Below are 26,308 nucleotides of genomic sequence, written 5' to 3' on the forward strand. Positions count from 1 at the left end.
CTGGTTTGTGGACCACACTTCAAGTGGGATATTTGTATGCTGAGGGGCATGAGTCTCTAAAGAGAGAAAAATGATGATGTAAGAGAGAGTGGGGATAATTCTAATGGAATTGGATCCATTAGAGATAAGAAGGTTGTATTTTACATGCCGAGAAGGCCTTCATTCTAACAGTAGGAAAAGCAGAATGCCGTTAACATTGTTGAATTTGGAGTTAGGAAGTCGGCGGTGTGAATGTTGCTTCTTGGTGACAGAGTTATTAAGTAAGAAGGACCAGAGGTTTTTGAGAGAAAGGTGTGAAGGAGTCATTCTGGACAGTAGGGAGGCGAACCAACCAGGGGAAATGTAGCTGGATTGCCGGCAGCATCGAGGGACCCGTTTGAAATTTGTGGTGGTACATTTAGAATACTAGTCAATGAAGAACATCTAAAATAATATTTTGTTTTAGAGAGAGGAGAAGGGAGGAAAAAAGAGAGAGCAAGAAACATCTATTTGAGAGAAAAAACATCAATTGGTTGCCTTCTGTATGTGCCCCAGGGGACCGAACCTGCAACCCAGCATATGCTCTGACTGGGAATCAAACCAGCGACCTTTTGGTTTGCAGAATGACGCCCAGCCAACTGAGCCACACCAGCTGGGGCTCAATGAAGAGCATTTGAAATCTTGCTCCCCGGCATATGTGATCAGTTTGGCTGAAATAAATTCTTATAAAAAAAAAGAAAAATATCCAGTCAGGGTAGTTGTATTTTGTTTAGAGACACAGCTTAGTTTGTAACTTAGCTGCTGTGGTGTAGGCCTGGAGAGATCGTCAGTTTGGTTTACCAAGGGCTGAAGTTTTACTGGTTGAATATGAAGAAGGGGTGGGGAAGGTAAGGGAGTTAAAGGTGTTTACAAGGTCCTGATTGTGAAGAAAGTGAGAACGCGGAGGTGAGGGCATGAATCAACACTTCCATTAAATTACTTTATTTATTTATTTATTAGATTTTATTTATTGATCTTTAGAGGGGAAGGGAAGGAGAGAGGAAGAGAAACATCAATGTATGGTTGCCTCTGGTACATCCCCTGCTGGGAACTGGCCTGCAACCCAGGCATGTGCCCTGACTGGGGATCAAACCACGATTCTTTGGTTCTCAGGCCCGCGCTCAATCCATTGAGCTACACCAGCCAGGGCACGTTTTTTACTTTTAACATGGGGAAAATACCTGTTGCAGAGTTGTCATAAAAATTAATTCATGGCCCTGTAGGGGTGGCTCAGTTGTTTGGAGCATCGTCATATACACCAAAAAGTTGGGGTTTGGTCTCTGGTCAGGGCACATGCCTGGGCTATAGGTTTGATCCCTGGTCAGGGTGTGGACATGAGGCAGTTTCTCTCTCACATCAATGTTTGTCTCTCTCTCTCTCTAAAGTCAACAGAAATTTATCCTCAGATGAGGATTGAGAAAAAAAAGATTAATTCATATAAAGTACCTAGGATGGTGCTTGGTGCCTGGTACGTAGCACGTGCCCTGCACGCACCCAGCATTGGTAGCTGTCATTTCCATCATCTTTCCTGGACCACAGAACTGGACTCTTTACTGATCTCGTCATCATTTTTACCTCTTTCCATATATTGTCCATACTGAACCCAAAGTGATCTTTTTGAAAGTACACATTTTAGCCTTAATATCTGCCTGACTTCCTATAGTTTTTTGGATAAAGGCCCAAATCTGTGTTGGCCTCCAAGGGCTTGCATGGTATGGCTGTCCCCGTGTGTCTCCTCCCGCGTCCCGTTGACCTCCCTGCTGTGGTCACACAGATGGCCTGGAGTTCCTCAACTCAGCACGCTTCCTCTTCTCTTCGGAGCGTCCTCACCACTGGTGGGAGGTCAGTTTCTTTTCATTGTATTTCATACAATTCAAATTTAATAGTATGATCTTTCATCAGTATTTTTCTGTTGCACTATACAGCAAATACCATGAAGGCAGGTCTTTTTACTTACTGTTTTATTATCTATCTATCTATCTATCTATCTATCTATCTTTAGAAGGGAAGGGAAGGAGAGGAGGAGAGAAATATCAATGTATGGTTGCTTCTGGTGCATGCTCTGCTGGGAACTGGTCTGCAACCCAAGCATGTGCCCTGATGGGGAATCGAACCACGATCTTTTGGTTCACAGGCCCATGCTCAGTCCATTGAGCTACACCAGCCAGGTGTTTTATTTATTTTTGTAAACTTTATTTATTTATTTTAGGGGAAGGGAAAGAGAAAGAAAGAAATATCAATGTGTGGTTGCCTCTAGTACTCCCCCTATTGGGGACCTGGCGTGCAACGCAGGCCTGCGTCCTGACTGGGAATCACAATGGTGGACTTTGGTTCACAGGCTGGCACTCTTTATCCACTGAGCCACACCAGCCAGGGCATCTGCTCACTGCCTTATCTCCAGTGTTTAAACTCAGAGGTTGATATTTGAATGAATGAGTGAGTGAGTAAGTGAATGAATGAATGAGCTAATGGGTAAACTACCCATCATCTTATGTTAGGTTTGTGATGTTGGAGCTGTGGCTCAGGACTGGCTTTCTTGAGGGTAAGATTTGAGAGATAATTCCTTAGAGAGGTGGTATGATGGTGAGGAGAAAGGAAAATTAGGGGCACAAATACCCAGGTGAAAATCAACTTATCAGCTGCCACTTATCAGCTAGCTATATGACTTCGAGCCTTTATTTCTTCCTCATTTATAAAGTGGACACAGTATTCTTTACCTGATAGGGTTACTGTGGAGACTACATTAGGTAATAAAAGCACTTTTGGTTCCTTTCTCTCCTAAGGCTAATTGCTGTGACTTGCTGTTTAATTATATTTGACATTGCCTGCTTTTACCCTTGTGGCACCGTGCTATCCTAGTGAGAGACTTCCAGAGGTTAAAGGGAGCTGGCATGCTTCTCTGATTCAGCCAGCTTTCCTAGAGCAGGTGAGTTACCCACGCTTTTCTTCCTGGTTCTTTTGCTAAACCCCACAAACATGGCCCAATTGCAGAGAAGCCTAGCCTCTCATTGTAGACTACGTGTTAGGAAAGAGAAACAAGCAGAACTGGGTGGCGGTCCTTGAGGGCCCGCTTTTAAATAGATCCTTCCATTGCAAGCTGGTCTTACCAGTTGTTTATTAGTAGTGCTTCCAAAGTGCTTGAAAGTTCTTAAATCCTTTCTTTCCAATTTCAGTCTTACTTATGCTTATACTCTTGGTTCTTTGTCAGGTAAGGTTTCTTTAGGAAAGTAAAGTTTCTTTCATGAGGTGAAAAAACCCCTGAAGTTTAGGGGTGGAATTACTGGATCCCAGTCCTGTATCTATTTCTAGTTTCCTGAAAGGTTCACAAGTCTCTTAGTCTGTTTGTTCATCCGTCATATGGTGGGTGAGGAGCATGGGGAGGATAAGTGTATCTGCCTTTTCATCCTAAAAGTTACACGGATAAAAAACTTATCCTGGGGCCCTGGACAGGTAGCTCAGTTGGTTGGAGTGTTGTCCTGATACACCCAAGGCTGCAAGTTCTAGCCCCGGTTAGGGCACATACAAGAGTCAACCAATGCATGTATAGACAAGCGGAACAACACACTGATGTTTCTCTCTTTCTCTCTCTCCCCCTATTTCTCTAAAGAACACTAACGAAAAGATGAAGTTCACAGTTAAATAAAATAAAGCTTAAAACAAAATTATTCTGGCAGACTTAAGAGCAGAAAAATGTCATTTTAGCAGTCCTCCATCATAGATAGATATTGGAATTTGCTTTTAACATAAATTTGAAATGACTGATACTTTTAAATTAATTTATTCTTTAAGAAATTTGAATAGTTGTATACATGTGAGATATTCTAAGGGTAATCAAACGTACTGTTTCCTCGCCTGCCTTTCGAGACCTATTATTTACAGTTTCTTTAAAGGCAGATGGAGATAACATGGGTAAAGATGTCATGCATATTGTTTTTTTAAAGTAATTTTTTATTTTGTCAAGTACAGTTGATATACAATATTATTACATTTATATAACTTATGACGTGATCACCCCGAAAAAACTAGCACCCATATGACCCCGTACATAGTTATGACAATATCATCGACTGTATTCCCAGTGTTGTCCTTCACATTCCTGTGACTATTTTGTAACTACTAATTTGTACTTCTTTTTATTACTATTATTTATTTTTTAGAGAGAGGGGAATGGAGGAAGAAAGAGAGGGAGAGAAACATCAGTCAGTTACCTCTTGCATGTGCCCTGACTGGGAATTGAACTGGTGACTTTTCTCTTTGTAGGACGACACCCAGCCAACTGAACCGCACCAGTCAGGGCCAATTTGTACTTCTTAATCCCTTCACATTTTCCACTCATGCCCCAAACTCCTTCCCCTCTGGCAACCATCAGAATGTTCTTTTATATTCCGCTTTTTTGTTTATTTTGTTTTTTCAGATTCCACATATTAGTGTAATCATGGTATTTGTCTTTCTCTGTCTGACTTATTTCTTCAGTACGGCACCTGCTGGGGCCGTCCGTGTTGTGGCCGATGCGAGCTCCCATCCTTCGTAATGACCGAGTCATGCTTCATTGTATATATGCACTACTTCTTTATCACTTAAGTTGCTTCGGTATCTAGACTACTGTCAGTAATGCTGCACTGAATATATGGATGTTTGTGGTTTAGTGTGTGGGTTTCTTTGGATAAATACCAGAAGCGGAATCGCTGGGTCCTTCCTTGGTCTCTTGTTACAGACTGTTTTAAAGTATGTTTTGTCTGGTGTAAGTAGTGCTACCCAGCTTTTTTTGTTTGTTTGCATGTCGTGAGATATCCTTTTCCATTCCTTCACTTTCAGCCTATGCGTGTCTTTCAGTCTGAAGGGCGTCTCATGTAGATAACACATGTTAAAGGTCCTGTTTTCTTATCCATTCAGCCACCTTTGTCTTTTGATTAGAGCGTTTTATTCATCTACATTGAAAGTAATTGTTGATAAGATGTGTTTATTACCATTTTATTGTTCATATTTATTATTATTATTTTTTTACCTTTGGAAAAACGGCTCTTTAACATCTCATATGATACTGGTGCAGTGGTGATGAACTCCTTTAGCTTCGTCTTGTCTGGGAACCTCTTCTGTGTCCTTTATTTCTAAATGACAGCTTGGCTGAGTAGCGTATTCTCAGTTGCAGGTCCTTGTTTTGCATCACTTTGAATATTTGTTGCCAGTGCCTTTTGGCCTGCAAAGTTTCTATTGAGGAATCAGCTGACAGTCTTGTGGGAGCTCCATTCTAGATAACTAACTGCTTTTCTCTTGCTGCTTTTTAATATTCTCTCTTTGTCTTTAACCTTTGCCATTTTCATTATGATGTGTCTTGGTGTGGATCTCTTTGGGTAAATATTGTTTAGATGGGGTGGTGTCTCAGGGAATCACCAGGGCAGGGCGAACAGTGTTAGCCAGGTTGATGGAGACTCAGCTCTGATCCCTGCGTGCTGGCTCTGTGTTGGGAGGACTCAGCAAAGGAACAAGTGGCTTCTGCCAGCTCTTCTGTCTGTGAGAAAGCTGCCCCTCCAGCCCTTGTCCCAGAGCCAGACAGTTCAGTTCCTGATGCCTTTGGAGCTGCTGCACTGGAGCTGAAGCTCAAAGGGAGTGAGTCTGAGGAAGTCTGAGTACAGGCCCTTTAAGAGGAACACCTGGGACTCCAGAAGCCTTCCTTCGCACTCAGCCACAATCTCTGCTGCTTTTCACAGCCGGAAGTGAAGGGGACTTCTCTTCCTGGCTCTGGAACCTTGGCTGGGGAGTCCAGTCTGGGGCTGGGACCCCTCGCTCTTCAGGGAGGACCTTTGGAGCTACAGCCCAGATATCCCTCCCAGTTTTCAGCGCCCACACGTGGGTGTGGGACCAACCGGTTCTCTGTCTCCGCCCCTCCTGCAGGTCTCAATGTGGCGTCTTCTGTGTGTCTTTAGTTACGGGACTTCTGTTCAGCTACATTTTAGGCAGTTCTCATCGTTGGTTGTTTTGTAGATAGTTTAGTTGTAATTTTGATGTGGCTGTGGTTATATACTCTGTTCTCTTGACTAGAAGCTCAAGGCGTCACACATGTTGTTATTGGAAAGGATCTTGGATGTCATTTCATCTGACTTTGTTCACCTGATGACACTGAGACCCAGAGAGTGTAAAAAAAGACTTTTTCTGAGGTCCGACAGTATGTTAGTGGCAGAACTACTGCCTCACCGTTTTTTATTGCACTTGGGGACGCCTCTTCTTCCATTTCCCACTGTAGTCAGAGAAGAGCCCTTGCTCTGGATTCTGGATTCTCCTCCTTTGTGGGCGGGTGGGTGGGATGCGGGAGGTGAGAGAAAAGGTTACAGAAATCGACATGTCTTCTGCAGCTCATGCCTCTTCCTCCACTTTCTCCTAGACTGTCCTGAACAGCCAAGTTACATGAAGTAACTTGGCTGTGGGAAGCTGGTCAAGGATGGCATTCAGAGTAGCCGCTTTTACCAACCTAGGTGACAGTGGGTCACCAAGTTGCTGGCACTCGTCAGCCCCAGACCCACAGCACTGATTTGTGGGGGCAACTTTGCCAGCAAGTCCCCCTGACCACCACAGATGAAAGTAACACTACCAAGACATGATCTGCTTGGGGAGGAGAGGTGGCCAGTCTCTCAGAGGAGAAAGGCCAAGAGCCCCTTCCTCAATGGCTTTTTTGGGTTGTAATACATAGGAATACAGGCAGCAAGGATCAAACAGTAGATGACATTTCGAAGAAACCTGAGGGCTTAGTCTGAGTCAGTGTCTGTCAGGTAAGGGAGTTGCAGAAACTTTGGGAGACATACTCATTTCCTGCTTGGACCCTTATCATATGAATGAAAGTACTCTTAGCAAAGCAGACTTCACAGGACTTTGTGAATTCTTTCTTATGCCCGATCACCCCGATCCGCTCTAGCCGGCAAGAGGCTGCACCGCCTCCCCCATTACAAGTTTTCAGGGTTAAGTGGATTAGAGCCAGGAAGCGCTTCTCCCAGAGGACATGGGGACTCCGGCTATGTCAGAATAGCTGGGGGGCGAGGGTCCATCACTCCCTCTTTGTTGCAGTCCCCCGAGTCCTTCCATGATGGCCTCCCAAGTGATCGTGTCTGGCTTAGGCTGCCCCTCCTCTGAGGGGTCCTGCCTGTCTCTGACTAACTGACCAAGTGTTGGGGGAAGGGGATGAAGCAGAGGCAGCGTTTGCTACCAGAGACAAGCTTTGTCTCCTTGTGGCTTGCATTCTGGAGGTCACTCACTCAGTCTTAGCCATGGAGGGGGTAGTTACAATTCCTGACACCGTGCAGAGCGGTTCCCAACAGCGATTGATCATTCCCACCCCATCCTGCCTGTTTACCAGATTGGCTTTTGGGTAAGAGAGCGCATAGGGCGGAAAAAGATTGAAAATCCTTCTGGCTTTTTTTCTGAGCAGTCCTAAGGATGCTACCTCAGCCATTCTAGGGGGAAAACAGCCGCTTCCTGTTTCTCAGTACACACAGTAGGGCACTAGATTTGATTTCTAGGACTTTGGGTATTGTGGTTATTTCAGATTTAAATTTTCATCCTACCCCCGCATTTTCCATCCTTACCTTTCTTACTGCTTATATCTGGGTGACCTCCCGAGGTTAATTAGCAGATAAGAGGCGGCCAGGCCAACAGAATCGTAGGTGGTGATTTCTCTGTCATCCCGAGTCACTTGGGTTCTCCCTGAGATCAGTTTTTCCAATGACAGTGAAGTCGTCCTTGTGTTTGCTCAGCTGAAGGGTCTGAGGGGCCGGTGGTTCTGGAGACGGCACATGACTCCAGAGTCATTTCAGTTTCGATAATTTCTATTGATCTGTCTTCAAGAGTCACTGATTCTTCTTTCTATCAACTCCATTCTGTTATTAAGCTCATTCAGTGAATTAAAAAAATTTGAGATACTGCTTTTCTGTTCTAAAAATGGCCACTTTGAAAATGTACACTTGAAACCTATACAATCTTATTAACTAATGTCACCCCAATAAATTTAATAAAACAGAAAAACATAAAGTTGCCACATTAAACAATGTTCAGTTTCTCTGCTTAGTATGATAGCTGTTTTAATATCCTTGTCTGATAATTCCAGCATCTGGGCCATCTCGGAATGGCCCTCTGCTGATTGATTGTCTTTCCCCTTGCAGAAAGGTTTACTTTCTAGTTCTTTATGGAATTTGAGTTCTATCCTGACCATAAGTGAAGGTGAATGTCAGATCGTGGAGACTCTAGCTTCTGTTGGTGCTTTCATTTTCATAGGCAGTTAATTTGGTTGAAACGGCAAACTCTCTTACCTGTGGTAGGTGGCAGTTCAAATTTCTGTCTGGCTCTTTTGTCCTTTGCTAAGATCCTTGGATTCTACCCTGTGCCACATGGTTCAGGGGCCAGCTAGAGATCGGAGCAGAGTTTACACACAGAACCTGGGACTCTCCACTCGTGGCTCTCTCTTACTGGCGGTGGCCGCTCTGTCTTCGGTTCCCACGGACAGAAAGCCTGGGGTTTGTTTGTTTTCTTAATTGTAACTGTGGCTGGACAAAGAGCCTTAGGTCAAAGCTCTAAAAATGGGAAATTCATCTCCTGCTAGTTCCTTCTTCTAATTTTCACCTATCCCAAATCTGCCCGCCTTTGCTCACTTCAGATAGTTTAACATTTTTTATTCAGGGCTTACAGTTATCTGTGGGAAGATTATACTGGAAGCTGAATTACCTACTAGCCTTGTTACCTTATCAAAGTGTTTTGGGGACAAAATTAATACATAGTTAAGAAAACTTTAATCTTTAGCAGTCAAATGAGGATGAGCTGATGTATTTCTTTTTTTATTTTTGGTTTTAGAGAGAGGGGAGGGGAGGGAGAAGGAGAGAGAGAGAAACATCAAGTAAGAGAGAGAGACATTGACCATCCGCCCCCTGCACGCACTCCAACTGGGGATCAAACCCACAACCCAGGCACGGGTCTTGACCAGGAAGTGAACTGGCAACCACTCAGTGTGTGGGATGATGCCCAACCTACTGAGCCACCAGCCTGGGCTCTATTTTAAAAAAATATTAGCTGAATTTTTAAAAATTTAATCCTCACTGGAAGACGTGCTTATTGATTTTAGAGAGAGGAATGGGTGTGGGGTAAGAGAAACATCGATGTGAGAGAGAAACATTGATTGGTCCCCTCACGTATGTGCCCTTACTGAGGATCAAATTTGCAGCCTAGGTACGTGCTCTGACCGGGGATCAACCCGCAACCGTTTGATGTACGGGACAGCACTCCGACCAACTGAGCCACCTGCCAGGGCTGGGCCGCTGGATTTCTTCAGTGTGGCTTGTTAATGATCTCAGGTGGACTCAGCCATATTCACTTCAACTTGCTTTGCAAGTTTGGACGAGTCAGTCTCTTTTTCTCTCTGGGACTCACTGTCTCCTCTGGAAAATGAGGCAGCTGGACTCACCGTAGTCTGTAAGGGGCCTTTCATCTCTCTTTCTACACAGACAGACACATGCTCACCACTGTCACCACCGATAGTAACACGAAGCACAGAAAAGATGCCCGAGGGAAGTGATGTGGGTGGATCTGTCAGGGTGGAAATCTCTCTGAAGGGGCAGCACAAGAGTGTTTACAGTCATCCTCTTGTTTCTGGGGACAGAAGGCTAGTTCGCTGAGGATGCAAGAAGTAAAAGACATTCAGAAGCAAAGGAAAGAAACCATTTGCTGCTTGCTCCCACCCCTAAGAAATAGGAGAGAATGTAGACAGTTGCAAACACATCAGGACCATGGGAGTTCCTGTTTGCTTGGTTTTTGGCTGTGCATTCCCTCCTATTTGAAGAGAATAGCCTCCTAGGCCCTACGAATATGCTAGCAAATTCGGCAGTAGGCGGTGGGGGCAGTACCTGTCAGTACAAGTGCACTTTCACTGTTAGGGCTGCAGAGTCTTTCGTGGAGATAGGTCAGACTTATGTGTCCACCTGAGAGGTCAGAATTTGTATGCGGGGGAAGCTCTAGTCTGCAGAGCAGTGTGTGTGTGTGTGTGTGTGTGTGTGTGTGTGTGTGTGTGTGTGTGCGCGCACGCGCGAGTGTGTGAGAGAGAGAGAGAGAGGTCAGTGGAGAGGGGGAAAGAGTCAGATGATGGGTGAGGGTGGGACAGGCAACCTGTGGGCCAGTTCTGAAGCTGTTTGAATAGCAGTCACACTTATTCTACTTAGAAAAGTCCTTTTAAAAGTGTGTGTGGCAGAAACGGAGATCACATGGAGGGTTATCAATGAGCGAGTGGGAGGGGGAGAGAGGGAGAAAAGGTACAGAGAATAAGTAGCATAAATAGTAGGTAGAAAATAGACAGGGGGAGGGTAAGAATAGTATAGGAAGTGTAGAAGCCAAAGACTTATATGTATGACCCATGGACATGAACTAAAGGGAGGGGTGCAGGTGGGAGGGAATGTGTAGGGTGGAGGGGAGTAAAGGGGAGAAATGGACAACTGTAGTAACATAATCAGTAAAATATATATTTTTAAAAAGTGTTTGTCCCCCTTGGACAAAACCAAGGGGGAGGGTGGAAGAAGCAAGGGAGGGAGGCAGGTTTGGAGTGGGTGGGGAGAAAATACAGACAACTGTAATTGAACAACAATAAAATAATTAAAACAAAAAAGTGGGTGGAAGGGAGAGAGAGCCAAAGCTTCTCCCACACTGACCCAGGACATCCCTCAGGTGCCGCCCCTGGTACAGTTCCTTTTTTCTACTTTTTCCCCTAGCTGTTTGCATTGCTTATCAATCATTCCTTTTCCTTCAGGTATTACTGGCTTGAGGCTTCAGGCTCTCATCTTTTTAAAAAAGCCATTAGAAAGCTATGCTTTTGTTATTTCTCCGTCTTAATTCCAGCCTTCCAGCTCTCTTGGGGGATGGAGGTAGGGATAGACCCTGCTGTGTGCACGTCATGGTATCGGCAGTGAAAGTGCGGACATCAGATCACAGGGCCCGGCAGGGAAGGCAGAGGTGGTCTGCCGGCCGTGGGAGGGAGGAATGGCCAGTTGCGATGGACTGGGAGGGGGGATAGTTTGAGTGGAAGAACACTTACAGAAGCTTTAGTTTTATCACTAGCTTAGCTGTCTTTCCATTCTTCCTCAAAACTAGGATAAACAGAATTTTTTTTAATGCTAACCATATATATTTTTATTTTATTAAATTTACTGGGATGGCCCTTGCAGGGTGGCTCAGTTAGTTAGAGAGGCGTCCCATATACCAAAGGTTGTAGGTTTGATCCCTGGTCAGGGTACACACCTAGGTTGTGGGTTAGATCCCTGATCAGGGCATGTTCGAGAGGCAGCCGATTGATGATGCTCTTTGACATCGATATTTCTCTCTCTAAAATCAAGGACCAGGTCCTTGGGTGAGGATATAAAAAACAAATTTATTGGGGTGACATTGGTTAATAGGGTCATAGAGGTTTCAAGTATACATTTCTCTGGTACGTGATCTGTGTGTTGCATTTGTACCCACCGCCCAAAGTCAAATCATCTTCCGTCATTATGCCCTTGACCTCCTTTACCTTTTACTGTGCCACCCTCCCCCCCCATTCCCCTTCCTTCTGGTAATTACCATACTGTTGTCTGCCTGTGTCTTGTGAGTTTCAGTTTTATATCCCACATATGCGCGGATTCATGTGGTTGGTTCTGACATTTCACTCAGCCTGATATTCTCAAGGTCCATCTATTGTTGCTGCAAATGGCAGTATTTCATCTTATGGCTGAACAGTATTCTGTAATATACACACACACACACACACACACACACACCATGTCTTCTTTGTCCAGTCCTCTATCGAAGGACACTGGGGTTGTCTCCATGTCTTAGCCACTGTGAATAATGCTGCAGTGAACATAGGGGTGTAGAAATCTTTGCAAATGTTTTTGAGTTTTTCGGGTAGATACCCAGAAGAGAGATTGCTGGGTCATATGATAATTGTTTTTTTTTTTTTTTTGAGGAACCTCCATACTTTTTCCCATAGTGGCTGTACCAGTTTACATTCCCAGCAGCAGTGAGTGGGGGTTCCCTTTTCTCCACAACCTCTCCAACGCTTGTTCTTACCTGTCTTGTTGATAATAGCCATTCTAACAGGTGTGAGGTGGTATCTTACCGTAGTTTGGATTTGCATTTCTGTAATAGCTAGTGAAGTTGAACATCTTTTCATATATCTGACGGCCATTTGTACATCTTCTTGGGAGAGGTGTCTACTCAGGTCCTTTGCCCATTTTTTAATTGGATTGTTTGTTGTTGTTGTATAAGTTCTTTTTTTAATAAATTATGTCTGTCTGTCTATCATCTGTTTTTAGAGAGAGGGGAAGGGAGGGAGAAAGAGATGGACAGAAACATTGACCTGCCAGAGAAACATCGATCTGTTGCCTCTCTCACGCCCCCAACCAGGGACCTGGCCCTCGACCCAGACATGTGCCCTGACTGGGAATCAAACCAGCGACTGTTCAGTTTGTGAGATGTCTGTCAACCCCACTGAACCACACCAGTCAGGGCTCGTAAGAGTTCTTTATGTGTTTTGGATGTGCACCGGTTGTTGGAGCTGTGGTTTGCAAATCTCATCTCACATTCAGTTGGTTGCCTTTTCGTTTTGTTGTCTGTTTCTTCTGCGCCGCAGAAGCTTTTTAGTTGAATACAGTCCCACTCATTTATTTTTGCCTTTACTTCCCTTGTCTTTGGGGTCAAATTTCTAAAAAGTTCTCTCTGACCCAGGTCCATAAGTGTAGTGTCTGTGTTTTCTTCTACATACTCTATTGTTTCAGATCTTATATTTAGGCCTTTGATCCATTTTGGAAGAATTTTTATACAGGAGGACAAACTATAATCTGGTTTCATTCTTTTGCACATGGGTTTCCAATTCTCCAGCACTGTTTATTGAAGAGGCTTTCTTTTCTCCATTGTGTGTTTTTGGCTCCTTTGTCAAAAATTATTCGCCCCCATGTACCTGCCGTTTTATTTCTGGGCTCTGAGTTCTGTTCCATTGTTGACCAAAATTTGACCCAGACCTTCTACCTTCAGCAACTTATTTTACGGGTAAGATTAAATGGGTTAGTAGGCTTTTCAACTCTCTTGTAGAGAGAAGGCTCGTTATAAAACTGAAGGGTACGTTTGCAGACAGAGAAGCTCTATTTTTAGTTTTAATCAGTACTGGATTGTGTAGGGTCCTTTTGAGGACCCAGTCCAGAAGGCAACCCAATGAGACACAGCATGGTGAAGTGGCTTTTGAGGCCAGATAGACTTGAGTTTAAATCCTGACTGCCACTTACTAGCGAGCTGTAAGACCTTGGACAAGTCACTTGACTTCTTGTAATTTAGATTATCTATAAGGGAGCAGCATTATCATGTTATTGGCTTATAAAACATAACATATTACGAGGGCTGTGGTAGATAACCAACTGATGTTTGTTCTTACCCACCTTCTAGAACATCTTATTTTTAGTAGATTCCTGGCTTTAGTTTTAAGCAATTGTGTGACTCACCCTTTCCAACCTTTAGTTCCTTTCTTAAGACCAGGGCATTTAACGAGTTGATTTCTGAGATGCTTCCCAGCTGGAAGATGCCATATGAATTTTTAGGCCGTTGAGGAATGCGTGGGTCTGTTAATTTAAGGAAAGGCAGTGTGGTCTACGCTGGGGCTGTGTTATCTGAGAGAAAGGGGAAGTCCCTTGCCCCTGGGAAAGAGACAGCCAGCTTCCTCCAGAGCAGGCAGCAGCTGGACTGGGATTCTGCCTGGTCCCTTTCCTGACACCACACTGTCTGCGACAGCCTTCGGGACGGGCCTTTGGCTCAGCTTGCTCAGCCTTGGTGCGATTCGCGTTTTACCCATCTCTTCCTTCCTTTTTTCATTCTGTACAGGTCAAGAGGCAACTGCCATTGAAAGATAGTGAGTGACTTTCCAGGACAAGAACCAATCGAGGGGAGCGGCCAGAAGCATCGACTGAAAGCTTAAAGTACCTAAATGGTAAGTATGTTGTGCAGTGAAACCACACTGATAGAATTGGGTAGTTTATGAAGCCTGCAATTTTCTCACCATTAGGAGAGAGGGAGGAAAGTCACTAGTCGTTTACGACCATTATGAACCATATACTATGCTGAGTACTTCACATGGTTTCTCGTTTAATCAGCCAGCCAGTCTAACAAAGGAAAACTCTTGCACGAAGTTGCCAGCCTTCAATAGGCCTGGCCACTGTTTATCGAGTGCTTACTGTGTGCCAGGCCCAGCCCTTTACGACATATGTTATCTCACCGCCAGGTAAGTGCTGTTATTATCACCATGAGGGGATGAGCGTGGAGAGGTTAAATAACTTCTCCGAATTCACATAGGCAGTAAATGGTAGGACTAGGTTTCAAACCTAGATTATTTTCATTGTACTTTTAACATCTCTCGAGAAAGTTAATTTTTTAAAAAAAGATTTTATTTATTTTTAGAGCAAGGGGAAGGGAGGTGGAAAGAGAGGGAGAGAGACACCAATGTGTGGTTGCCTCTTGAGTGCCCCCTACTGGGGACCTGGCCCACAGCCCAGGCACGAGCCCTGACTGGGAATGGAACTGGCAACCCTTTGGTTCACAGCCCACGCTCAATCCACTAAGCTACACCAGCCAGGGCAGAGAAAATTAATTTTTGGTTGAGACAGTGACTGACTTAACCTTAAAAAGCAAAGCAAAGTAAAAAAAAAACTTCACTGGATAACTAGCTCCTTTCCCTAGGGTTCTGTGTGCCAGTATTTTATTGGTTGATATCGACCACGGCCATGGAGCGTACTAATGAAATAAAAGAAACTTGAGCAGTGAGTGTGCAAAGGGTCTTAGCTCCAGGGCAAGAGTTGCATTTTATTCCAAACAAGATGGGGGCCACTGGAGAGTGGACACAGGGGTCTTGGTAGCCAGTGCAGTGGTAGCTGGTTGATGGAGAAAGCTTCTGGGAAGGTGGAGTGATCTGGCAAGCAGAGAAAGGGTCTGGGAACTGGGGCTCGGCGTAGGAGTGATTGGACATAGGAGAGGAAGCTTAGTGAGCGACACCTGCACTCCCGGGGTCGCCCCTGCTGTGAGAGGGCGTGGTCAGGGGTAGCATTCCACAGCCTCTCACGAGGGAGTGGGAAGTTTTAGGCCAGCTCTTGCCCTGTTAATTGGTTTGGGAGTCTTGTTCTCTTCCTTTCCCCGGAGCATTTTTCCTACCGCAGGGTGGTTAGGTGGAGTGACAGCCAGTGCTCCTTTGTTCATTGATCTTTCTGATGATACTTTAGTCTCTTTCCACTGGAGCACCAGTGTTTTTAAACATTCTCGGTGAATTGCGGGAGAGGAATAATCATTTTCATCAACCTTACTCCGCATTCCTATTATGCATGGATTATTATGCTGTATCCCGGAGCTTATGTTCTGATGGTGAAACTGACCACAGTTCTTGGAAATAGGCATACGGCATTAAACAAAATGGAAAAAGTCCTTGCTCTCAAGGATCCTATTCTAATGGGAAGAAATAGCTATAAATAAGTGAATAAATAGATATAAACAAACAGACAGGCACAGAGATGAATAATGTCCGGTAGGTGAACGTGCTCAGAAGCACAAAAGCAGGGTAAGGGGACTGTGCTGGGGCGCCGAGGGTGCTCCTTTATATCGGGTGATCAGAGAAAGGCCTCTGATGAGGCGATATTTTAAGCCTAGGTCTGAAAGAAGCGAGGAATCCAGCCTGGGAGGTATCTGGGAGAACGGCATGCTAGGTAGAGAGAACAGCAAGTGAAAAAGCCCTGGGGCGTGGGTGCGACTTGTCACAGCCGAGAGCCCACAGGGAGGCCAGTGTGCCGGCGTGGGGGAGGAGGGAAGGGCAGTGGGAGAGGAGAGCGGAGCAGTGAGGGACCCAAACCCCACCTCGCCTCAGGGCCAGCGCCAGACCTTTGCAGTGCGTTCTGAAGCGAGGTGGGAGCCACTGGAGAATGGAGAACAGGGGAGTGACGTGTTTTGACTTAGAGTTTAAAGTCTTATTCTGGTCGCTTTGGGAGCATGGACTGTGGAGGGTGGGGAAAGGCAGGCAGTGGCGGAAGCAGGGAGAACAGGAAGCTTTCGCAGTGGTGAGTAAGTCGTCCAGGGAGGGGTCATGTGGCTGAAACTAGGGTGGGAGCTCAGACCAGCGGGTGGTAGCGGTGGGTAGCCGGCGAGTAATGGATTCTGGATGTATTTTAAGGGCAGAGTTGGATTCCAGTTCCCCTGCAGAGGTGTTGGATGTATCTGGAGTTAATGTATGTCCAGGTCACATGGGTTTGAGGCTTTCATCGGGAACTTGACAGTGATCCCTGGTAAAAGTCTAAAACTGTGTCTTTTTGTTTCCTTGTTGCTTTCAGTTTTATTTCCCACATAGGAATGAAATCATACAGTTCTTCACTTTTTTGTGTCTGACTTATTTCCCTTAGCACGATATTCCCAAGATCCATCCATGTTGTCATAAATGGCAGTATTGCATCTTTTTTTATGGTTGAGTATTGTGTATATGGACCACATCTTTACTCAACCCTCCATCAGAGGACATGTCGTTGTTTTCACGCCTTGGCCACTGGGAGTAATGCTGCAGTGAACGTAGGGGTCCATATACCTTTATGAATAAATGTTTTGAAATTTTTCTGTTAGAAACCCAAAAAGGGGTTGTTGGGTCATGTGGTAATTCTACTCTTAAATTTAAAAAAATTTTTTAAAGATTTTATTTATTTATTTTTAGAGAGGGGGAAGGGGGGCAGAAAGAGAGGGAGAGAAACATCAATATGTGGTTTCTTCACACGTTCGGCACCTGGCCCACAACCCAGGCATGTGCCCTGACTGGGAATTGAACCAGCAACCCTTTGGTTCACAGGCTGGCACTCAGTCCACTGAGTCACACCAGCCAGGGCTATTCTGAATGATTTGAGGAACCACCAGACTATTTGCATAGTGGCTGTACCAGTTTACATTCCCACCAGCAGTGAATGAGGGTTCCCTTTTCTCCACAACCTCTCTGATACTTGTTATACACCTGCCTCGTTGATGGTAGCCATTCTAACAGGTGCGAGGTGCTATCTCATTGTGGTTTTGATTCGCATTTCCCTAATAGCTAGTGCGGTTGTGCATCTTTTTGTACCTCTGTTAGCCGTTTTTAAGTCTTGGGAGAAGTGTCTGTTCAGGTCCTCTGCCCTTTTTTTTTTAACCCTCACCCAAGGACATTTTATAAATTGCTTTTTAGAGAGAGAGGAAGGGAGAGAAACATTGATGTGAGACAGAAGCGTTGATTGTTTGCCTCCTGATTTTGCCCAGACGGGACACATGTGGCTGGCCCGGTGACTGGACTGGCAACCTAAGCATGTGCCCTGACCAGAAGTCGGACATGCAACCTTTTGTTAAGTGGGATTGCTTGTTTATGTTGTTGAGTCGTATGATCTTTATATATTTTGGATATTAACTCCTTATTGGAGGTGTTATACTTAGTAATTAAATAGAAATACTGAAAAGGTGCTGCGTTTTTTTTTAAAGATTTTTATTTATTTTTAGAGAGAGGAAGAAGAGAGGGAGGAAGAGGGAAAGAAATATTGATGTGAGAGAGAGAGACCTGATTGGCTGCCTCTCGCACATGCCCTGACTGGGGACCAAACCTGCATCCCAGGCGTGTGCTCCGACCAGGAATCGAACCAGCTACCTTTTGCTTTGTGCAATGATGCCTAACTGAGCCACACCAGTCAGGGCAAGAGCCTGAGGTTTTAAGACAGGTAATTAGAAATAGTCAGGAGGAAGCTGCTTAAAAATAGTTCTCCCATTTTCTTTTACTGGTTTGGCCAAAAAGTCCATCAAGGGATTTTTTTTCCCAGAAGACGGCTCTAGTAATGCTTTAGTTGTCTTTAACTTCATTTGAAGCAATTTTGTTAGATTGCATTGTGACAGCTGTCGTATCAGTGTGCATTAAAAAAAAAACTTGTCAAAGTTAGTGAATTTTTGTGCAGCCATTTTAATAATCAAAATGAAAGAAAATAATGCAACATATGTATTATGCTTTATTATTTCAAGAAAGGTAAAAACGCAACTGAAGCGCAAAAAAAAAGATTCATGCAGTGTATGGAGAAGGTGCTGTGACTGATTGAACATGTCAAGTGGTTCGTGAAGTTTCTTGGTGTTATTGACACTTTGGCCAAATAATTCTTTGCTGTGGGGCTGTCCTATGTATGCATTGGAAGATGTAGCATCACCCTTGGCCTCTACCCACTAGAAGCCTATAGCAGGAGACAGCCAACATACTCAAAATATCCAAATCAATAAAGTTACTGGTGAAAATGAAATATGTGTATTTTATTTTACACCCCCCCAAAAAAAAACCCATAATGGGCTTTTTTGCCAACCCAATAGATCAGGGGTTGGCAAGCTGATCCACAGGCCCACTGCCTGTTTTGGTAGGTAAAATTTAATTGAAACGTAGTATGCCATTTGCTTATATATTGTGTATGGCGCTTCACACTGCAGTGGCAGAGTTGAGAAGTTGGGACAGAAACCTTAAGTTTTACAAAGACTAAAACATTTACTAAAAAACTACGTCGTATGTTTATATGAATACTGTCCGACTTTACAGTAAGTTTTCCGACCCCCCACTTTAAAGGACCATTTGGAACAGGAAGTGAATCACAGCAGCTGTTGGGGGATGGGGTGGGGTGAGTCTGATTATGTTCTGTTTCCGAGCTTCCTGGCCCATTACAAGAAGAGCTGGCCCCCAAAATGCTGGATAGGGCCACTTGAAACTGGGCTCAGGAACTTGGGCAGAAAGAACCCCAAATGAGAGACAGTTGGCGCTGTGCTTTCCAGTGTGAACCGGAGCTGAGCTAGACACTGGTGCGCGTGTGTGGCGGGGAGGTGCCCGCATCAAGGATGGGACTACTCTTCCTTCTTTTCACTTTTCTCTGATTTCTGAGGTTTACTATAAACGGTTTCCTTCCCAGACCCCACCCTTGGGCACAATTAATCACTTCTTCTGGGCAGTAAAATACTCCGACCAAAAACAGGGTAAAAAGAGGGATCCAGGGGTGGGTACTATACTAGTTTAGATGGTCAGGGAGGCTTCTTTATTGTTGTTTTATAATTGGTTCTTTCTGATTCCTTAAAGGCAAGGGTTAGATCTTAAGGATCTCTCTCTAACACTTGGTGAAATGTTGTGTGCATCATAGATGTCTACTGAATAAATGAATTTATTTATCCCTGGCTGGATACCTGGGCAAACATAATGAATAAGAAATGTGGGAGGTACTTTGTGGGTGGTCCTGGAGGAAAGAAAGCATTTCTTTCTCTGGCTAAACTTAGGGCCAAAAGGTCAGAGATAAATAACACTCTACCAGGTCTGTAAGAAGTCCATCCATCGTTGATATAATGAGAATGGTTTGTGTGGCATGGATGGAACGTGGCAGCCCAGGCTGAGTGGACTGGAATGCGCGTGCGTGAACAATGGCGACTTCACTGTACTTAGTGGGGGTGGTAGACGCTGCTGAGTGAGCATGTGTGCTGTCTGGCCATTCCATTCAAAACGACTGAGTGAGTTGAGCAACGAACGTGCATTTAATTTTGCATTAAGCTTGAACATTCCTCCGTGGAAACTATTTGGATGATTCAGAAGGCTGCAGTTATGGGCAGCTGGTGATTGCCAGCTTCGCCATGACAACCTGCCTGCTCATGCATCACCTCTCATGCAGTTTTTTAGCAAAACATCAAATCACCCAGATGACTCAGCCCCTCTACAGCCCAGATTTGGCACCCTGTGACTTCTGGCTTTTCCCCAAACTAAAATCACCTTAAAAATTTTTTTTATTTATTTTTTAGAGAGAGGAGAAGGGAGGGAGGAAGAGGGAGAGAAACATCAATGTGTGGTTGCCTCTCACATCCCCCAAGTGAGGACCTGGCCTACAACCCAGACATGTGCCCTGACAAGGGATTGAACTGGCAACTTTTTGGTTCACAGTCTGGTGCTCAACCCACAGAGCCACACCAGCCAGGGCTGAAATCACCTTTTTTAAGAGAATAGATTTCACATCATTAGTGACATTCAGGAAAGTGTTACAGGGCAGCTGATGGTGATTGGGAGAACTGTGAAAGGTCCCAGGGTGCCTGCTTTGAAGGGGGCTGAGGCGTTATTGTCCTATGCCTATGTACAGTGTTTTTTGTATCTTGTATCTTCTTCAATAAATGTCTCTTGTTTCTCATATTACATGGCTGGATACCTTCTGGACAGACCTTATAAACCCAGTTTTGGTTCATTTCCTTGTTTTCCCTGGGTAGAAGCTTGATCTTAGCCGGTTGCTATTTTTAGGAGGATTCTGCCTGGTGAAACTTACCTTAGGTATGCGTAGGACTTTCAAAGTGCATTGGCTGATTTTGTTTTTTTTGCTGTGAGGTAGATACCTTGTTGGTATTGGTCTGTATACAGTCAGACCTGCTCACTTTGTAAAAACGCTTAAGAGTTTGTAGGGAGGTGACCGTACACAATGGGATGAATTCTGTATAGAGAAACCACAGTGTTTACTTCTAAGTCTTAGTTCCTTAATTTTGAAAATAAAGAGATTGGGTCAAAATAGGTGGTTTGATTTTAAATAAAAGTGGCGAAACTATTTCTGTACATGTGTTGGCGAAGCCCAATATGCTGAGAAGCTAAAATCATTGTGTAACCACTATGCTGTACACCTGAAACTAATGCAAAATAGTATTCAATGTGAACTGTAACTGAAAAATAAAATTTAAATTTACGAAAGAGGCTAAAATCAGTTGCTTTGTTTAAGTGCAGTTTAGTTTAGAAGGTCCACGTACTCCAACCTTCTCCCTTGCTCTCTTTCCCGTAGGTGATCCCTGAGGGGGTTTGCTCAGCCCAGTGTGAAGCCAGTGGACTAAATGACTTGTTAGGTGTTTTGGCTCTGAGCTCCCCTTCTAAGGAGGGGAAGAAGATCTAGAAATATTTTCTTCTGCAGCACTCGGCACAAGCACTCGGCACAATAACTAGAAGTAGATACCTGCGGACAGTGGCGGGTTTGGTTGTTTTTTGTATTTCTGTCCCATTGCCATGGCACAGGCCCGAACGCCAGAAGGGCTTTTCCCCGTGGACAAAGCGCCGTGACTGAGACCTTGTGCGTGTGGCACGGGGCCCGGGGCGAGATCACGGAGGGAGGGCATCATCTCGGGGCCTGGGGCTCCTGCCAGTTGTTTTCTCCTTTGTCATCCACCTGCAGTGTCAAAGGGCCGACCAGCCGCCTGGTAGTTAGGGGCTTGTTCAGCCATTCATTCATCAAATTTTAAGCATTAGTTACGCGCTAGACTTCCTGCGGGGTACTGAGGATACAGTGGTGAATGAGAAACAAGCTGAAGAGACACAGGAGCAAGTAAAACTCGGCTACAGTGCTGTAAGTGCTGTGATGGCACCTGTCAGCAGACTTGGGGAGCAGAGGCCTACGGTTTGGGGAAGGAGGAGGTGTTGTCTGAGGTGGGGTTTGAGGAGAGAAGGAAGTGAAGTGCCAGTCAAGCCGGGAAAGGCCCACAGCGCTGAGAGCGAGGCCTGGGGGTCTGCAGGAGAGCAGACCTGACGCGGGGTTCCGAGAGGAGGCCGAGACGACCAGGTCGTGAAGGACCCGTGCGCCGTGTCGGGGAGTTTGGGCTTCACTCTGAGAACAACAGGAAATGGGAGAGGGTTTGGAGTAGTGGCGTGTGTTGATAACCCCTTTCCTTATATTTCCAGTAAGTGTTTGCCGTATGTTTCCTGGGTTTTCATTTCTTGTGATGTACTTGTTGATTCATATCAGTCTTGAACAGGACATGTAAAATCAACACTAAAAGCCAAAGGAATAAAAAAGCAGTATAATTCTTGGACTCTACTAATTGAGAATTATAATTTGAGATGGGGCCGAACTAAAGTTTAACATTTTCCTCTCTGAAAAACAAATTTATGAACACTGTAGTATACATTAGTATGAATAAGATAAGTTGAGGGGAATGTTTCCGTTTGGGGTAAGCTGGTTACGTTAGGAACACATTTATTGAGATACAACTTAAAGATGACGCATAGTTCATCCCTTTACAGAGTTCAGGTTAATGGCCTTCTAGCAGGTTTATGGGGTCGGCTGTTTTGCAGCACTTGTGGGGGCATCAACACCCTTTGTCTCCAGTACCTGCCGCCAGTGCAGATCCTTTGTAATCAGCGAACGGCCCGGACTTAGTTTAGTCCCCCACCCCCTCCACTCTGTGTATAAATTGGTAATTTTTTCCCCCTCACTGTACCACTAGGCAAAAGTAAAAACAAAACAAAAACTTTTTGTATGTGGAACTCACAATAGGAAAAATGGTTGGAACGAGGGAAAGGGTTTCTGTTTTATAAAACTATATAACTTTGGGGTAGTTTTCCTCATCATTTTTGAGGAAGTGTGTAGGCTGGGAAAAGTAGAAGGGGAGACCAAAAGAAGCAAAGGTGACAGAGAAAGCCGAATGTAGGGAGGCGTAGTAGTGGAGGGGATTGACCAAGGAGGGGGCAGGAGGCGCGCGATTACCGGCCTCGCTGTTTGAGTTGAGCAGGGGCTCCATCTTGTGGCTCTAGCCTTGAAGTGCAGTCAGTGGGGGGGGGGAATCTTGGGTTCTGACCTGAGTGGCCTTTGGCATCTCCGCGAATTCCACTTAAGGTTGTTTCTCTTTTGCCCTGGGTTTTCTTGTGGAATCATTGTTGAGGCAGTTTTCCTCTTGCCAATAGTGGCAGTTTTCTTGTATGGCTTAAATCTCTAGTTTTAGATGTACCCTTAGATTATTGACTGTAGAATCTCTGTTCTTTCTAATATACGCACAGTGCTATGAATTTGTCTCTAAACATTGCCTTTGCTATACCCCACAAATCTGTTGTATTTTCATTTTTATTCAGTTCAGAATATTTAAAAATTCTCTTTGACTGATGCATTTAGAAGTGTGTTGTTTAATCTTCAGGTATTTGGGGGCTTTCCAAACTGTTTTTCTGGTGTTGATCTCTAGTTTAATTCCACCTTGGTCAGAGAGAATAGCATGTATCATTTCTCTTCTTTTCATTTCATTAAGTTGTGTTAAGAATGTGGTCTATGTTGGTGACTCTTCCATGTGAACTTGAAAGGAATGTATATTCTGCCCTGACTGGTGTGGTTCAGTGGATTGAGTACCTGCCTGCAAACCAAAGGGTCATGGGTTCGATTCCCAGTGAGGGAATGTGCCTGGGTTGCAGGCTGAGTCCTCAGTAGAGGAGGCACAAGAGGCATCCACACATTGATGCTTCTCTCCCACTCTTTTTCCCTCCCTTCCCCTTCTCTAAAAATAAATAAAAATCAAATAAAAGAATGTATTCTGCTATTGCAGTAATCTATACATGTCCTTTATATACAGTTGATTGATGGTGTTTTTTTCCTTCAAAAAGGTTTTTTTTTAATTTTTTTCTTTTTTCCCCTGAATATATATTTCATTGATTATGCCATTACAGTTGTTCTGTTTCCCCCCTTCATTCCCCTGCACTCCCTCCCCCATCATTCCCCACCTTTAGTTTATGACCACGTGTCTCAAGTTCTTTAGATTCTATATTTCCCCTACTATTTTTACCCTCCCCCCTATTTTCTACCTACCGTCTGTGCTACTTACTCTCTGTACCTTCTCCCCCCTTCTCCTCCTCCCACTCCCCTGTTGCTAACCCTCCATGTGATTTCCATTTCTATGTTTCCACTCCTGATCTAGCTGTCCTCTTAGTTTGCTTTTGTTTTAGGTGTGGTTCTTAATAACTATAAGTTTGCTGTCCTTTCACTGTTCATCTTTTTTATCTTCTTTTTCATAGGTAAGTTCCTTTAATATTTCATATAATAGGGGCTTAGTGATGATGAACTCCTTGAATTTGCTCTTATCTGAGAAGCACTTTATCTGCCCTTCCATTCTAAATGAAAGCTTTGCTGGATGGAGCAATCTTGGTTGTAGGTCTTTGGATTTCATGACTTGGAATATTTCTTTTCAGCCCATTCTTGCCTATAAGGTCTCTTTTGAGAAATCTGCTGACAGTCTGATGGGAACTCCTTTGTAGGTGACTGTCCCCTTATCTCTTGCTGCTTCTAGGATTCTCTCCTTCATTGTAATCTTGGCTAATGTAATGATGATGTGCCTTGATGTGTTCCTTCTTGGGTCCAACTTCTTTGGGACTCTCTGAGCTTCCTGGATTTCCTGGAAGTCTATTGCCTTTGGCAGATTGGGGAAATTGTCTTTTATTATTTGTTCAAATAACTTTTCCACTTGTGGCTGTTCCTCTTCCCCTTCTGGTACCCCTGTAATTTGAATGTTGGAGCGTTTAAAGATGTTCTGGAGGTTCCTTAGCCTCTCCTCATTTTTTTGAATTCTTGTTTGTTCATCCTTTTCCTCCCCCCCCCCCCTTCCCCTCTGGTCACTGCCCACTTGTTCTCTATTTCAGTGTCTTTGTTTTTATTCTGTGTTTGGTCATTTTTTTCTTCCTTCTGGTCCACTCCCTTGATTTGAGTCCCATTTTCCTTTCCATCACTATTGATTTCCTGTGTATTTCCCTTCATTTCAGTTAGTTTAGCCTTCATTTGTTCCTCTAATTTGTGACTAAAATCAACCAGTTCTGTGAGCATCCTGATCACCAGTGTTTTGAACTGTGCATCTGAAAGTTTGGCTATTTCTTTGTCGCTTAGTTATGGGCTCTGGGACTTTTGAGTTCTTCTTGAGCCATGTTTTGGTCTGTTTGCGCCTGTTACGTATGAGGGGTGGAGTCTTAGGTGTTCACCAGGGTGGGGCCACCCAGGTCGCTGGGTTGTGACGCTGAATGTGGGGGCGGGGTCAGAAAGGAAGCAATGGTGGTCCCCTCTGCTGCTTCCCGCCACTGGGGCCTGTGCGTTCTGTCTCATTGCTCGATCCTTTGCTGGTTTATCTGCACGCGAATGTGTGACCGTGGTCAGCCCTCAGTGGGTCTGCCCACTGCTACTCCACACCTGGGATCCGCCCACGGATGCCGGTGCGCCTGGGTCGAGCGCCCGGGTGGGTCCGGTGGATCTTTCCTGCCGGACCCGCTCTGCTGCTGGCTCTGCCCCTCTTACCGGTCTGGCTGAAGGGTTCATTGTTGTTGGACTTCCGTATAGTTCAATTTTCAGTGTTTTGGCTGCATATTTTGTTACTAAAACTTTATTGTCTTTAAACTTGGTTGTGGGAGAAGGCATAGTGTTTCCACCTACGCCTCCATCTTGGCGGAAGTCTGTTACAGTGATTTTTGATCTCTCACATTTCCTTTTTATTCTTCCCTAGAATTTCCACTTCTTTACTGACATCACCTGTGTGTTCTCACGTGTTACCTACTTTTCCATTACAGTCCTCAGCCTGTTCTTCGTAGTTGTTTTAAATTTCTATCTTGGTAATTCCATTGTCTGTGCATATGTGAGTCTGGTTCTGATGCTTGCTCTGTCTCTTCAAACTGTCTTTTTTCCTTTTAGTATAGCTTGTAATACTGAAGGTCCTACACGATGCCCTGGGTAAGAAGAACTGAGGTAAAGAGGTGCTTTTAGTGATGTGTGGTGGTAAGGTGTAGGGTGAAGGAAGTGTTCTGTGGTTCTAGGATTAGGTCTCAGTCTTTTAGTGAGCCTGTGCCCTTGGTCTGTGAACTTCACAAGTGCTTTTTATTATCCAGTCGTCATCCTCACGTGCCCGCCACCACTACCCACAGCCCCGCCCACCCCCGCCCTTTGGGTGGTTCAGGATAGCTAGAGTGGGCTGGAGTTGGGTATTTCCCTTCCCCAAGTGGGACGCTAGCTGAAGCTTCCCCGGCCCCCGGGTCAGTTAGGCTCTGATAAAACACCAGTAGATCAGACTCCCCCTCCTAGAAGTGTTTGGAAATGACATTCTTTCATCGAGTAGCAAGAAAGGAACTCCAGGGGCCCACAAGTGGGAGGTTGTGGCATGGTGAGCTTTTACTGTAGAAGTAGAATCAAAGAACTGGGTTCCATCGCTTTCCATCCTGCCTTGGAAAAAGTCCAGTTTTGTCTTCAGCAAACCCAGTGCAAGACCAAGGTCCAAAAGTTCTGTGCCATTGGTTCAGTCCAGTCCAGTCTTAGTCACCACCCAGCTAGCTTAGTCCCTGTTCCCAGCTGTCTCTGTCTGTGTGCCCGCTGGGCTGCCACAGGACCCAGGCAGCCCCTAGGGCCACAGGGCTGCTACCGAGAGAAAATGCAGGAGTGAATGGGCCGAGCGTGTTACCGAGCTAGAGAGAGCGAGCTCTTTAAGTTTGGGTTATATTATCTCAGGCTCGGGACGG

At 44.8% G+C, this 26,308-nt stretch overlaps 1 protein-coding gene across 3 annotated transcripts in view; it reads left to right on the forward strand.

Moving 5' to 3' along the window:
- The window catches only part of LUZP1 (leucine zipper protein 1), an 83,371-nt gene that overhangs the window by 45,194 nt on the left and 11,869 nt on the right, over nt 1-26,308 (forward strand). For all 3 annotated transcript variants that reach the window (XM_037135995.2, XM_037135994.2, XM_053660210.1), the window contains exon 2: nt 13,885-13,990. The gene's annotated coding sequence lies outside the window, so the exon portion shown is untranslated. The remainder of the gene's footprint in view (nt 1-13,884; nt 13,991-26,308) is intronic.

Source organism: Artibeus jamaicensis, unplaced genomic scaffold (assembly GCF_021234435.1).
Source record: "Artibeus jamaicensis isolate MK-2021 breed Jamaican fruit bat unplaced genomic scaffold, CSHL_Jam_final scaffold_847, whole genome shotgun sequence".
Lineage (NCBI taxonomy): Eukaryota > Metazoa > Chordata > Mammalia > Chiroptera > Phyllostomidae > Artibeus > Artibeus jamaicensis.